We start from the raw sequence: 16,036 nt of genomic DNA on the forward strand, positions 1-16,036 counted from the left end.
GTCTCTGACAAGTGGTGCATTCAAGAACTGAGCCTTAACTTCATCAGGGAAATGTTGTAGTCTTACCCAGGCATTTCTATACATTACTGTACCTGTAGCAGCAGGACTACCCACTGCACTGTAAGTGCACTTCATGAAATGCCTAGTAACTTAGGGAAGCAAAATTTAACATGTCATGTAAATCATATTTAGCGTCTGAATTAGATAGGCTAACTAGGGATGGTTGCATTTTAGTAAACAAGAATAATAGCTACTGGGGCAATCAATGTGGCAGTTAACTGCCCAAAATACCAAGGAAGGAGATGTGTAGACCTTTGTCAATTGGGATAAGACTGGAAGCAGAAAAGGCTTTAGAACTTCTGTCCCCATCTAAAAGATATTATAAGCAGGGTCCGATACAGGGTTTTAATAGAGAAATTTGTCTGCGTCAGTCCTATAAAATCTGACAGGTTTCTGGGGTCAAGAGGATGGGAATCTGAGGAGACAGATGCTGAAGGAAAGGCATCCTCTAAAACTCCTAAAACAGGAGGTAGAGCCACTAGTTTTGGGAATCCATGACAAGCAACTCATAATAACATTTCTAAGATTTGGACATCTACTCACCTTCCCACTTAAAAATATTCTTCAATTTTAGAGATGGTATCCCCAAAAGATATTTCTTCATTGGAAGAGTCGGGAAAAGAAATCATCCTCAGTCTCTGGCTCACAAACAGAATGGAAGAATTACAGGGAGGCACAACCCAGGCCCTCAACATCCAATTCAGGAAGATCTTCTTTTGAGAAAGAGGTGGGGTTCTTTCACTCTTAACAATGGGCAAAGGTTGAGAACGACTTTTAGAGAGGGTTTAGGGTTTGGTCTAAAGGTTACGATGTTTACCTCACAGACACAATGCACAGAGTTTGATTCTCACATTAGAAAGGGAATTTGGCTAGGTTTAAAATGGCCCTCAAGGGCATCTAGCCTAGCTCTTACCTATGAACCTAAGAGAGAGACTAAATTGTTTTGAAAAAGCCCTGTATAAAATTATAGAAATCTTCCTTGGAAGCCTCCCAGAGTGTAAGGTGGGGAGAAATGTTTTGTTTTTGTGTTCACTTTTTAGGAGGGCTTAAGGCTAATAATTTTAGGAGTGGAATCCATAGGCTGGACCTCCATGAGTAACCTGGTAACATCCTTCCTCACCCAGAGAGACAGAAAATAATTCACGGTTTTCCCTTCTTGGTGAGATCAGTCTAATGTACGGCTAATGTACAATTTGAAAAGAAATGCTTAGTTCTCAAGCTTTAGCAGTCTCCTGAGGGGTAATACCATAGAGACAAGGAGAGAGGGACTGAGTATCAGAGGACTGCAAAAGCACTTCAATGGACATGTCAAACCCAGACTTAAGGGAAAAAAAAGGGTGCAGACAAAGATTCCTCAGAATCATCTTTCAATAAAAAAAGTTATGTTCTTACCATAATGTTCCATCTGTGTTGTTGATCTTCATTCATTCATTACTGATGGGTGTCAGTGCTGTCATCGGAACTGAGTTGGCTGTTATAACAAGCTCGCACCAGCCAAAAAACTCTTGAACTAAGTCTTACCCATATTGCCCCTCTATTACCTCAGATCGAGTTTGCCTGTAAGGCAAAAAGAAAGAAAGTGGAGGCTTTATCTGAGCAACTTCCCTATCATAGGCTAGGACCATATTCAAACCTCCAGTAGTATTTCGAAAGGGGGTGGCAGGTGAGTTGCAATGAATGAATGAAGATCAATAACACAGATGGAACATTATGGTAAGAACATAACTTCTTTATCTGATGATGTTAATCTTCATTCATTCCTTACTGATGGGACAGAGTCCCTAGCTACTTTGTTTCCTGGGAGGCCCTATGGAAGAATATTCCTGAGTACCACTGAACCAAAGGAAGCTCTCTCCCTGGAGACCATATACAATTTGTAATGAGTGATAAAGGTATGAGGGGTAGACCATGTTGCTGCCACACAAATGTCACCCATAAAGATCTTGCATGGAAAGCAACAGATGTTGCAACTGATCTTGTGCAATGCGCTTTGACTTTAGATGGTAATGAGGCTTTGTTCTATTTATAAATGAAGCAATACAGTCTCTCAACCATTTAGACAAAGTAACTTTGGAAACAGGTCTCCCCAATCTTGGTCCTGAGAATGACATGAACTGGTCAGATTTTCGTAATGACTTAGTTCTGTCGAGATAAAAACACAATTGTCTATGCACGTCAAGCAAATGAAGTGCATATTCTCCTTTGTTAGAAAAATTTGGAAAGAAAACTGGTAGATTTATGGTTTGATTAATAATCAACACTGAAATAACTTTGGGTAAAAAAGAGGGGTTAGTCCAGAGTGATGCTCTGTCCTTATGGAACACTATGCAAGGATATTTTATACACACAGCTTGCAACTCAGAAATTTGTCTTGCTGAGGTAATGGCCACCAAGAGCAAAGTCTTCCAGGATAAGAATTTCAGATCGCAATTGGCAGCAAATTCAAAGGGAGAACAAGTCAAGGATTGTTTAACTAAAGTTAAATTCCAGGGATTGATCGGTTGTTTGAAGGGGGGCCTAATGTGTGTAACTCCTTTCAAAAAGAGTCCTTGAAACCAATATGAAAAGTGGAGACTGCCGCCAAGCATACTTGAATAGTTGAAGCTGCAGCTCCTGAGTGAAGGAGGTTAGATACGTAATCTAGCACCGAAGAAAGCGGGGCCAAAAAGGGGTTTACTCCATTTTTATGAGACCAAATTCTAAATCTTTTCCACCTGTTTAGATAAAGTTTTCTGGTGATGGTTTATGGGAAGCCAGAAGAATGTGGCAGACAGGTTTGTTCTGCCTGGCAATTACTTTAAGTGGAACAGCCAAGCTGTCAGCTTGAGGCTCGATATGTTCAGATGAATCAACCCTTTTGGGTGCGACAGCAATTCTGGAGTTGGATCCAGAATCCATGATTGATGTACTAGGTGAGGCCAAAGAAAGGGAAACCAAATTTGTCGGGGACAGTAGGGTGCAATGAGGATTACTCTGCTTTTCAATCGAAGAGCCTTCTTCAAAAATTGTGGGATTAGAGGAAGGGAAGGGTATGCATAAAGAAGTCCTGTGGGCCAATCGTGCACTACAGCATCCCTTGGGGACTCCCCCTGTGGAGGAATATGGGCAAAGTAGCTGCTGCATTTGTGATTCGTGGGGGAGGCAAACAGATTGCAGCATGACTGGCCCCAGCGACTGAAGATTTCTGATGCTATAACAGGATTTTGGGACCACTCGTGAGGCAGGAGAATGCATCTGCTCAATTTGTCTGGAATTACGCTGGAATCCCCGGGAAGGTGCATTGCTATCAGAAAGAGGTTGGGAAGCTATCACCCATTGCGAAATTCTCTTGGCCTCTCGACACAATGGGTAGGACTTGATTCCCCCTTGTTTGTTGATGTACCAGATTACTGACATGTTGTCGGACTGGATGGCAATCGTTCCTGAAGGGAGAACAGGTTGAAATGCTTGCAACGCTAGAAGCACTGACCTCAGTTCTAGGACACTGATATGCAGATTAGCCTCCAAGGATGACCAAGTGCCTTGGACTGTCCTTCCCTGGAAATGCCCCCCCACCCCACCCAACCAGGGAGGCATCCATGGTCACTATGGCTCTGGGTGGACAGAGGGAGAAAGGGGGACTCCATAGGTGGTACTCTGGCTTCATCCACCAAATTAAATCTTGTTTGCACCAATTTGTTATCCCGATTTGAAAGGACACAGGGTGAGACAAAGTGGACAACTGCATTAGTAAAAGCCACTGTAGTAGTCATTTGTGTAGTCTTGCTAGTGAAACTATTATTGATGCTGCCAGTGAGCCTACTAGTTGGAGGATTGCCTGAGCCGGAGCTTTATCCTGACAAGAGTATCACCTGGAGTTGAAATCAAAGTCTTTCCAGCCTGAGGAGTGGAAGGGAGACTAGGCAAGACTGAGTGTCGAAATATGCTCCTATGAACTCCAATCTTTGAGAAGGAGCCAAGTTGCATTTGTCTTTGTTTACTATAACAGTAGAGTGTAATGAGTGGCTGAAACCAGTAGATGCTTGGTTGGGGCGGTGAGGAACCAATCATCTAAATATGGAAACACCCGGAATCCATGTAGTCTCGAGTGAGCTGTTACCACTGTCATGCATTTGGTGAACACTCTGGGGGCAGTAGAGAGACCAAAGGGCAGCGCTCGGAATTGGTAATGATTAGCTCCCAGCTGGAAGTGGAAGAATTGTCTGGAGCATTTGTCCATTTTTATGTGGTAATACGCATCCTGAAGATCTATCGAGCACATCCAATCGTCTTTCTCCAGAAAAGGAAGTATAGACTGAACCATGACCATCCGGAACTTCATTTGACAAATTTGTTTAGGATGCTGAGGTCCAGAACTGGCCTCCAGTCCCCTGTCTTTTTGGCACTAAAAAGAACCTCGAGTAGAGTGAGGATCCTATCTTGTCGGGTGGGACTGTCTGGATGGTCCTTTTTGAAGCAGCTCTCTGATTTCTTGAGCTGCTACTTCCCTTTGACCAGGTGGAATGTCGGGAATATGTATTAGCAGACTTGGGTAAAGGTCTAAAGGGATGTGGTAATCTCTGGCAATTATCATCTGCACCCAAAGATCTGCAGTTATCGTTTGCCAGGCAAGGTGGTGCAGAGAAAATCGTCCACCGACTGCTTCCAGAGGTAAGCAATCAGGCCACTCTTCAGGAGTGCTGATAGGGTTTTCCAGAGAAGGAATCTCTGGATCCCTGATTACATGGACCCTCTCTGCCTTTGAAGGGGTGAATTCCAGTTGAGTACCCCCCTGCCTCGGGGGGGGGGGGGGGACTCACCATGTATGTCGCAGAAAGAACCCTGGGATTTCTTGTACCACATTTTTCCACTCCTCTGATTCCTAGAATAGGATCATTGGGGGGGTGGAAAAACATACGCCTACTGCATACAAGGTCTTACCATCCTTTTCACACCTGGCTAAAGAGTCTTTGACATTAGAGTCAAAAAGAGAAGAGGCCTCTATGGAGGCATTCAGGAAGGAAGACAAAGGGATCCGCAAAATCACATAAATGCATCCAGGCATGAAGTCTCGTGACAACGCCTGCACCTGCTGCTCTAGCCACCCCTTCAGTAGAATGAGAAATCAATTGCATGGAGGAGTTAGAGATAGATTCCAGGGTGGCAAGCTGTGAGGAAACTTTGTCACGTACTCAATCAGAAACTGCTCCTGCAAGGGTTTCTGAGAGTTCTGAGATTAGATCTCTCTGAAGCCAGATGAAGTGTATCAGATTGTTCAGGGACTGAATGGTGAAGGTCGCTGAAGAGTACATCCACTTTCCAAGTCTGTCTATCGCCCAAGACTCCCTGTTAGGGGGATGGACAGCAGAGCTCTCGTTGGCGAGTTTTCTTAGTGGCCATCGCCACAACCATAGCATCTACTGGCAGGCCCTTGGACCAGTATGAACTGCCCTCTGGAGGAGAAAGAATTTTGTCTGGTCTCTGGGGGATAGGATCAATTGTATCAGGATTCTTCCAGGTGCACTGCACTATAAGCTGAACCAGGTAATCTGCAGGCAGGGTCACCCAGAAAGTATAGGACCAGGCACGGAAAGCCTGCAAGAATACAGACTCCTCCAAGGAAGGGGTGGTGGACTTCCAGTCCCCCCACTGCTTCAGGATCTCCAGTATGTCTCCAAAGGAGACATCCTCAGGGGGTGACCATGGGGATCCTTCCCCTTCATCGTAGTCTGTATCTTCGGTAAGGGATTCTTCAGGGGAATCTACATACTTCCTCTTGCAAAATCTCTTGCGAGGTACCTCCTCAGCGGGGACATCTGAGGCGGACTCTGCAGAGTGGGTACCTTTTGGAAGGATGTCTTGAGGTTCCCGTGCCCGCTGTCCTTGAGTAGTGCATTGTGTCAACTGTGACTCAGAGGAAAGGTATATATGGGTCTCCGGCACCGAAGGTACCAGCTGGGAGCCTGCCAAGGCAAGTGCACTCTTCATCACCTCGAAAGCAGGTCCACCCGAAGAGGGATGGGAGCCTGGAACCAAGAAAAACAACTTTGGGGCAAGGGTCACACCCTGCTCCAACGAACCTACTCACAGGGAAGGAGCCACTAGAGGAATCAGTTCCGCCAAAGCAACCTGAACCATAGTAGATGGCGCCAAGAAAAAACAGGCGCCACACTAGGGATCACGGTGCCGACAGACCAGTGTCGATCCCGAGGATGGCCCGGCTCCGGATGAGTCGAAGGCCAAAGGGTAGACTCTGGAGCCATGGTAGGGTCTACCAATGGAGTCGAAGAAGCTGGAACCGGGGTTGTCATCGTTGTCGAAGGCTCCGATACCTCCAGGGAGGTTGAAGGCGGAAAGTATGTAGGAGTCCGTGGAGAAAAATCCTCGGCTCAGGTGGCAGGGAGGATTTGGAGGGTGTTGTAAAAGCTCTGGCTGCCAGGACCTGATCCACAAGCCTCACTATGTCCAGTTCCGAAAAGCTCCTGGATCCTGGAACAGGTGGATATCCTGACAGGGAGTCAGGACACTCTAGGAAGGGGCTACATTGTTCACAAAAAAAATGGATCCACCGAAGATGAATATCGGGTTCAAGGGGTTATTTCACCTTTCGGTACCAAGGTCAAAGAACCAGCATGATGTACAGGTCTGTGGGGGGGGGGGGGTTGACCGGTGTTGGAATGACTATTTTTGGTGCCGAAAGGGAAGTTGGTAAAGTTGTCACAAACTGTGTCAAAGTCCGAGTCTGAGGAATAGGTGCCAAGGGCGGCAACGTAGTTGGCTGCTGAGGTGCCAGAACTGAAGACAACACCATGGAGGAGGTTTGAGGTCCCGGTGCAGAGGATGCTGGTGCCAGTTTTGAGATTTTTATCTTCGGCTCCAAAGATTTGGAGTCACTTGTGTGAGGAAAAGAGGGTAAAGATTTTCTTGCCTTTTTGTGTTCTTTCTTTGGAGGAGATGAGCCCTCCACCTCAGAGTGGAATGGAGATTTAAGGAGACCTTTGAACACGAGTTTATATTTGCATTCCACCAATGTGCAGGAGCTAAAGGCTTTACAAATGTCAAACATGGGTTTTACAGATAGGTGTGGTACCCCAAGAGAGTAAACACAGGATGTATGGCTATCAACATTAGGCAACATTAGGCATTTTCCTTTCACACTGGTAACAGCAATTGAACCCAGTAGTACTCTTTCTCAGACATAGTAGCACAAAAAATATACAATTTAGCCGCAAAAGATAAAACACAGAAACAGAAATACACACTCAACCACAAAGAAGAAGGACGTTTTTTTTTTATTTTTTAAATACAGTAAAAGAAGAAAGAAAAAGGGAATGCCAACAATGGTATTGGGAATTACCTCAGAGGTAAGGGAAGGCCTGTACCAGCAATGGTACAAAGAGTACCAAACTTGGTAAAAAGGGAGGAAAGAGAGAGAGAGAGGAACACTCACACAAATAAGCAAAAGTATGCAACTAACAGTAGGCTAACTACGTATATGCAAAAAAGAGAAAAGAAGCTTTAACAAGAGAGAAAATATGAGAATTTATAAATGACTTAGCTGAGAGCTGTCCTGACAAGTCTTTATTCAGTATGCGGCAAACAAGATCTGGGGTAATATAGAGAGGGGCACTATGGGTAAGACTTACCTGGAGTTTTTTGGCTGGAGCGAACTTGTTATAATGTCAGACTCGGTTCTGAGGATGGAACCGACACCCCTCAGTAAGGAATGAATGAAGATCAACATCATCAGATTTTCTTTTTCTTCTGAAGGAAGAGGTCTAGTGAGGAAGAGTCCATCTCCAAGGTAACTCGTACCAAATCCCCAAAGCACTTGTTCTCAGTAAAGATCTTTAGTGAAGTCAGCCTGCTCCTTATAATTTTAGGAATAAAAGAAAAGCAAATCTGACATGATCTTACTTCATGTTAGTCACCAAGACAAAAAATGAGGTGTGGGTGTTGTTGTAAGGAATCTGTCTACCACAAGAACATTAACACTTTCTGATAGATATAAGCAATTTTTATATGCATTTTCCACAAAAAAGGGATGCTTATCTGCCCAAAGTGCAGCTGAAGCTGATTGCCAATATTCATTCCACTAAGCTAACAACATGTCTGCATAAAAGTGTACATACAGCAAGAAAGTTCTATTTTTTTTTGGCCTACCTGCTTGTCCGTCTTATACCAGTATGTAATATCTTGCTAATGGCGGACAACAGTGCACAGTCAAGGAGCTCAAAGCTTTGTAGACTGTCTGAATGTATGACATCCTTGGCAAAATGCATCCCATAGTTATGGATACTGTAACAGGGATCTAATTAAGATTATCAAAATATCCATCCTTAGACTGATCTATCATCAGTAGTGAAAGAATAATAGCTATGACCAACACTTCAAATAAAATGTCCATAATTAATGCACAATGTCCTAGCTACTTTCCTAGCCCTGCATTTTTATTAGAGTCTATACTGTAACTTGACACTGTTAACTTTCTTCCCACTACAGATGCATAAAGACACTAGTTTATCTTTAGTTCCACAACACTATCAGAATTTTTAGCAGTTATTATTATGCCTGAATATGTTCTAGTGTCTTTATTCACTGACAGCATATTTCTCTAACCATGTGCAATCCTTTGTTAATAAGCTTCCTTGTCTCCCACTCCCGTCTCAAACAGGATGCTTGTAAGTTTGTGTATTTTATATTATATTTGTTTCCTCGGTCTGATCATCAAGGCCCCAAAATAAGGATTATAGTCAGGACTTCATCCTTGTATGCCAAGGAATAAATCTGCAAGTAGGCTTTTTGATGGATACCCAAGGAATGACCAAATCATAACTGCAACTACATTCCTCAACAATGTACTGGAGCAGGGCAGTCCTCCTATCCTGTTCTCTCTGTTCTGGTATGTGCGTTTTGGTTCCCCATTATTAAAACCAACTTACGACATCCTGCTTTATCTAGAAGGTCCTTTCCTTTCACAGCCTTCCTGTGGGGGCATATGCTGAGAACATGAATACTGTGCTACCCTTACACTGAAGTCCAGGTTCGATGAGTATATCCTTACAATAAAACCAAATATGTATCCACAAAAGAAGGAAACTAGCAGTCCTGGCCAATTCCAGAAAGGAAGCCGCAAAATGCAAAAGGAGCAACTAAAACTTTATTCTATACAAAACTAACTAAACCGGATATTAAGCTCAGAAATTCATTGTCAGCTTTTCGTCTGGTACATACGGACTTCTTCAGAATAATGAATGTTCTCATAAGCACCACATTTATAGCCATATCAATTAGTTAAATTAAATAATTAGAATAGACGATTAATGAACCATTTAAATAACCTCCTTAAAGAGGAACTCAATGTATCTATCCTATTTTTTCTCTATCTTAATATATAAAAAATAGAAAGTAACAGATACATTAACAGACTTTCAGAGCTTTGTTAATACTGCCTAAGTAAAAATATATAAACTGATGTATATTAAATATTTTGTGTTGGACGTGCACTTTGTCATGTAAAATCAGTGTACCTTGAAGTATATAAAGTGCAACAATAATAAATAGTAAATTAGCTTAGAATTATAACTTTAAAGCTTTCTTCTTTAAAGATGGTATTATAGAAGTACTTTCATTAATTCCAGGAAAGTGTACTGCATTTTATCTTATAACCCAAGCTTGTTCCTTAGCTTCTGGAATGTCCTTCCATGGTTCCCTCCCTAGGACTCAGTAGTACTTTTTCCAGTACAGAAAAAAGAAAACATCTGAAATATTTTCCATTGGGTAGAATTGTCTGTACAGTGCATTATTTTCGTTTGATTTGGAGAAATCATAATAATGTTCATAGATGTGCCGTCTTAAATGCTTTTCAATTTTACCCACATAAAATGCTATACAGGTAGAACAAACTGCCAAGTAAACTAGTCCCTTACTAAAACAGTGCCATCCTAGTTATGGATGATGGACTTGAGGTTGTTACACAAAGAAAGGCATTTTTATTTGCATTGTTTGCATCTTACCATTTTGTCGTTCACCGTTGTTTCTTAAAAGTACTATTGGATTTATTTGTTTCAAACAAATTCTTAATATTGCTGACTTTTAAAAATAAACAAAGGTTCTTGGCCAACAACATTTTTAATTTTGTCATCACTTGTAATAATATCCCAATGATTACCAATCATTTTTTAATAATACTAGAATTTGTGTTATACTACAGCAGTGGACCCCTAGGATATTTGTTATTGCCTTTTTTGTCCTTAACTACAAGTGCATTATTACATTCTCTGTAATCTTTGATCTGTGTTATTTGGATTTTCAGAAATACTTTCTTCCTCTAATACAATACTTGGGTTTGTGTCTTTTATTATTTCCTAATGCCCTTTCAGACCAATTCCTAACAAGAGAATGTATTTTGTTCCCCAGCCCCTATATATTTCATCACTTAGTGAACAAACAACATTGAATGGGTACCCTCTTTCGAAGAACATAGATTCCAGTTTCTTCCTCTCCACTTGAAATGTACATTTCTCTGAAATCATTCGGGCCAGCCTTACAAATTGTCCCTTCACCAGCCTTCTTTTCTGGGGAATATGGATGAGCACTGGTACAGTGCATTTACTATTTGAAAAAGTAGATTTTCTAAAAATACTGGAACAAAATCCTTCAGATTCTTTGTAGATGGTAGTGTCGAAGTAATTTATTTCTTTAGAGTTGGCATTACATGTAATGTTTAAGAAGGTGGTTGTGTTTCTTAGATACCTGATGAAATCAGGAATGGTTTCACTGTTAACAGACCACAGTATAAAGATATCATCCAGGTATCTTAAGTAAGGTTTGATGTTTTTGTAGTAATCAGATGGTTATATACATTGTTGTTCCCATGTAAACATCACAACGTTTGCAAAAATGGGTGCATATGCTGCGCTAATATCATCCTCTTTAATTTGCTTAAATCTTGCCTTCAAACCATATGAAATTGTCTTCTAATACAATTTCCATAAAATCAGTTAACATAGATACCTGTCAGTTTGTTAAAAAGTTAAATTTAACCATGGCTTGTTGAAAAAGCTTAGGGTCAATATCTCGTGGATGCAAGACAATAAGCCTGTGACATCTACTGTTAAAAACATTAAATCTTTGTCCCACAGACATGGTTTAAGCCTCCCTAGAAAATTCCAAGAGTCGCTAATCATATGTGTTTTGAATTCCAAGATAGGCTTTAACATTTTATCAATAACCACTACAAAGGCATGGCTATAAATGTGATGCTTATGAAAATGTTCATTATTCTAAAAAGGTCTGTACGTACCAAACAAAAAGCTGACCCTGAATTTCTGAGATTAAAGTCTGGTTTAGTTCGCTTTGTATGGAATAATGTTTTGGTTGCTCTTTTTGCATTTTGTGGCTTCCCTTCTGGAGCTGGGCAGGACTGCTAGTGCACCTCTTTTGTGGATACATATTTGGTTTTATTGTAAGGAAGTTCTAGTTATCCATTAATTGTTCAGTGAAGTTTTGAAGAGTATATCACAAATTATAACAATCTTCACTGTTTTCAGGAGCATCTTCCTTACCACAATTCTCACACCATTTTTAGTTTGTCCTCATTGTGAGTAGAAGACTCTGAACTCCAAGCCAAATGGCTTTGCTACACTGAACTTCCACACCTTGTCTCCTGGAAAGAGGAGGTGTCCATCCGGACTCCTCCTTACCATCACGTCATACACGTCCTAGCTATGTACAAGTCAGTGAACCTATGCTGACTGCAGCAATCTACAGCTCATGTTTGGCAGGTTGATTGGTTTTATGTCCAGCTTTTGCTCAAAAGAGCTATCCTAGGCAATGCAAGCTGGCAAACTGGACACCGATCAGCCAGTATTTATTGACCCAGGGTTGTTGGACTTCAGTGAACATGCACTGGCCAAAAGAGGTGCAGAGACCCCTCCCACCACTAGCATAAGTTGGGTCCTCAACCCACTTATCACCAGCAAATACCAATGCCTGTTTTTGGACAGTCTACATGACTAAATCACCTACAGACAATTTTTACAACACTGAGTGGATAGCCCTGACATGTTGAGCAGTCTGATCAATGTTCTCCTACCTAGAGGATGCTACACACACCACAGCTGATGCCCAACCAGTTGGTCTATTTAACTCTTTCCCCAATAGGCACCATCTACAGTCTGTGCTGCTGCTCATGACTCTATTCTTGAATGAGTTTCAGATGGGGAAAACAAAAACAAAGTGCTGCCAAAGGAGACTGGGGCTACCTGCTGACATTTGCCCTTTGTGAAAGTGCAGTTTAGTGCGGATGCCCACTGTTCATCCCACCCTCAGGATGTTGCTAGCCAGATGCAAGGGTAGGACTAAAATAGGAAATATCCCACAACATCAATATGATGATATGCTACCCCAGGCCACCATAGTCTCCTCACTGGCTCCAATCCTAATACAAAGAAAGAAGAAGGGACCCACCTAATGAGAAAAGGCACTGGGGGAAGGTCTGAAGAAGAAAAAATATTAATGTTGCTAATTAAAAAGTATGAGATGAAAATTATGAAGTCTATCAAGTACCTGCAACACAAACTCACAAAGGGTAATGATAAGCATTACAGTAACAACCTCAGCAAAGAAAGCAAAAAATAAAAACAAAAAAAAGTAAAAAGAAAATAAAAGAAGTTATGTTTTACCATAATGTTCTATCTGTATTGTCGGTCTTCATATATTCTTGACTTGTGGGTTACGGTTCAGAACAGATTCAGCTGTTACAAAACTCGCACCAGTCAAAAATCTCTTGGGCTGCTAGTCTACCCACAATCCTCCTCTCCACATTACCCAAGATCAAGCTTATTATCATGCAGAAAAACAATTATACAATGTACGGCAGAAGCCTTGTCAAGGTATCCCTAACAATAAGAACCCAGGACAGGATGTCACTCCACCAGAAATCTAAAGGAAGGGGAAGGAGAGAGGGACGCAAGAATAGATGAAGATCAACAACACAGCTGGAACGTTGTGGTAAGACATAACTTCTTTACCTGATGTGAATCTTCATCTATTCTTGACTTGTGGAAGAGAGTCCCCAGCTACCTTATGTCCTGGGTGGCTTCAAGGAAGAATATACCAGAGAACCACAGAGCCAAAGGAGGCTCTCCCCCTAGAGACCATATCCAATTTGTAATAAGTAATAAAAGTAAGTGGATTAGCCCACATTGCAGCTGCGCAAATTTCTGTCATACAAGCTTTGGAAAGAAAAACATATGATGCCGCCATTAATCTGGTAGAGTGAGCCTTGACTGGCATAGGAAGCTTTATGTTAAGTTTTTTGTAAATGAAAATGATGCAATCCCTTAACCATTTGGAAAGAGTCAACTTGGATACTGGCTTGTCCAAAGTCGCACTGGCAAAGGACATAAATAATTGTTCTGATCACCTTATTTGTTTAGTTCTGTCAAGATACAAACATAATTGCCTGTGTACATCCAGAAGGTACAGGCAGTATTCGCCTTTATTTGAAAAATTTGGAAAGAAAATAAGCAAATCTACGGATTGGTTAATACTAGTCTCCGATATCACTTAAGGAAAGTAGGGTTCATTCTGAGTGATAATCTATCTTTGTGGAAAACCAGGTACGGAGCTTCAGAGCATAAAGCCAGTAATTTGGAGACTCACCTCACAGAAGTGACAGCTATAAGGAATAATGTTTTCCAATAAAGAAATTTTACATCACAAGTAGATGCGGGTTCAAAAGGGGATGAAGTAAGCGACTGTAACAAAAGGGTTAGGTCTCATGGCGGAAGAGGATCTTTCAAAGGGGTCTTTAAACGGATTGTGCTCTTAAGAAAAATCTTACAAAGTCTGTGAGAAATTAAAGGATGATCTCTGAAATCATTACGGAAATTTAAAATAGCCACTAAGTCAACCTTAATAGTAGAAGCAGAAGCTCCTTTACTAAAGATGGTAGTAAGAAACTTCAGAATTTTCTCCACTGGTGCTGAAAAGGGAACCAGACCACTGTCAAAGGCCCAAACAGAAAATCTCTTCCATTTCCTAAAGCAGATACTTCTAGTGGATGGTTTATGGGATGCCAACAAAATGTATCGTATGGAGGAAGGAATACAATTATGCATGGCTATTACTGAAATTGGAAAAACCAAGCCATAAGCTTGAAAGTCTGAAGACTGGGATGTACTAGTCCTTGTGGGTGGGACAAGAGGTCCTGAACTGGTCAAGAATCCAAGGAAAGTGACACAGAGGAGGCCAGAGGAAGGGAAACCTTATCTGCTAAGGCCAGTAGGGAGAAATGAGGATCACTTTGCTACTCAACTGAGCAGCTTTCTTGAGGAAAAAGAGGGATCACAGGGAGGGGGGAGGCATAAAGGAGACCCAGGAGCCAATCATGGAGAAGAGAGTCCTCGGGGGACTTCCCCTGAAGGGGAATTAGGGCAAAGTAGCTTATGCACTTGTTGCTCGGGGGTAAAGCAAACAGGTCGCAGCAGGGCTGGTCCCAGCGAATAAAGATCTCCGTCACCACTCTGGAGTTCAGAGACCATTGGTGAGGCATAAGGATGCATCTGCTCAGTTTGTCCACAATCACATTTGAACTTTCCGGGATGTACATTGCTATCAGAAAGAGGATGTAAGCTATAACCCATTGCTGCACTCAAAGGGCTTCTTGACACAAACATGGTAGGATTTGGTCCCCCCCCCCCCTGTTTGTTGATGTACCAGACTACAGACATGTTGTCGGACTGCATTGCTATCATCCCTTGAAGTAAGACAGAGTGAAATTCTTGCAACACCAGAAGTACCGCTCTTAACTCTAGACACTAATATGCAAATTGGTCTTGGATCGGGACCAAATGTCTCGGACTGTTTTCCCAAGGTAATGACCCCCCAATCTGGGAAGCATCCAAAGTCACTATGGCCTTGGGCTGAGAAGGAGCAAATGGGTGGCCCAGAAGAATCTCCTCTGCATTCATCCACCAGGATAGATCTTTCTTGCATCGGTTGGATATAAAAATTAAATGGTTCATAGGGTGTGTTAGAACAGTCCATTGGTTTTCCAGTAACCATTGGAGAAGTCTCATGTGAAATCTTGCCAGTGGGACCAAAATGATCACTGCTGCCATGTAACCCAATGCCTGCAGAATTAAATAAGCAGGAATTTTGTCTGAGCAAAGAAGAGGAAGGACCTGTGACTGAATTTTCTGTAAACTGTGTAATGGAGGTGGTGTTATGCAAGAAACAGTGTTGAGATGAGCTTGGATAAATTTCATGTTCTGAGAAGGAATTAGCTGAGATTTTGTAGGGTTGACTATTATGTTAGTTGAAGGGCCAGTTTCAGCATGTAGTCCATAGTTTGCAAAAGTAGATGCCTGTTGGGAGCGGCGAGGAGCCAGCCATCTAAGTAAGAAAACACTTGGAATCCGTGTAGCTTCAGATCTGCTGTGACTGCTGCCATACATTTGGTGAACATCCTGAGGGCTGTGGTGAGACCAAAGGGCAGCACTCTGAGTTGAAAATGTCTGGCTCCTATCCGGATGTGGAGAAACTTTCTCGAGTCTTTGTCCATCATTATGTGCTAATACACGTCTTGAAAGTCGATAGAGCACACCCAAAAATCTTTCTCTAAAAAAACGACAACATGACTGAACTGTGACGAACTTCCAGAGGTAAGCAATCAGACCCCGCCCACTTCAGGAGCACTGAAAGGGTGGACCAGAGAACAAGCCTCTGGAACCCTGATTGTGCAGATCACCCCTGGCTCTGGGACGGCGTCTTCTACTATAACTCCTCCCCTCTGCCCAGAGGGCAGTCCGAGCCACGTGGGTCCTGGAAAGGCTTCTGGGATTTTTTGAACCACATTTTACCACTCCTTTGATTCCTGGAACAGGAGTGGAGAAGTGTATGCCCATGGAGGACAAAGTCTTTCTGTCCTTCTTGCACCTGGACAGTTTCCTTTACCTTGGGAGCATACAAACTGACAAAGGAAGAAAAA

The sequence above is a fragment of the Protopterus annectens genome, chromosome 11.part0 (genome assembly GCF_019279795.1).
Source record: "Protopterus annectens isolate FY-2018-M chromosome 11.part0, PAN1.0, whole genome shotgun sequence".
Classification (NCBI taxonomy): Eukaryota; Metazoa; Chordata; order Ceratodontiformes; family Protopteridae; genus Protopterus; species Protopterus annectens.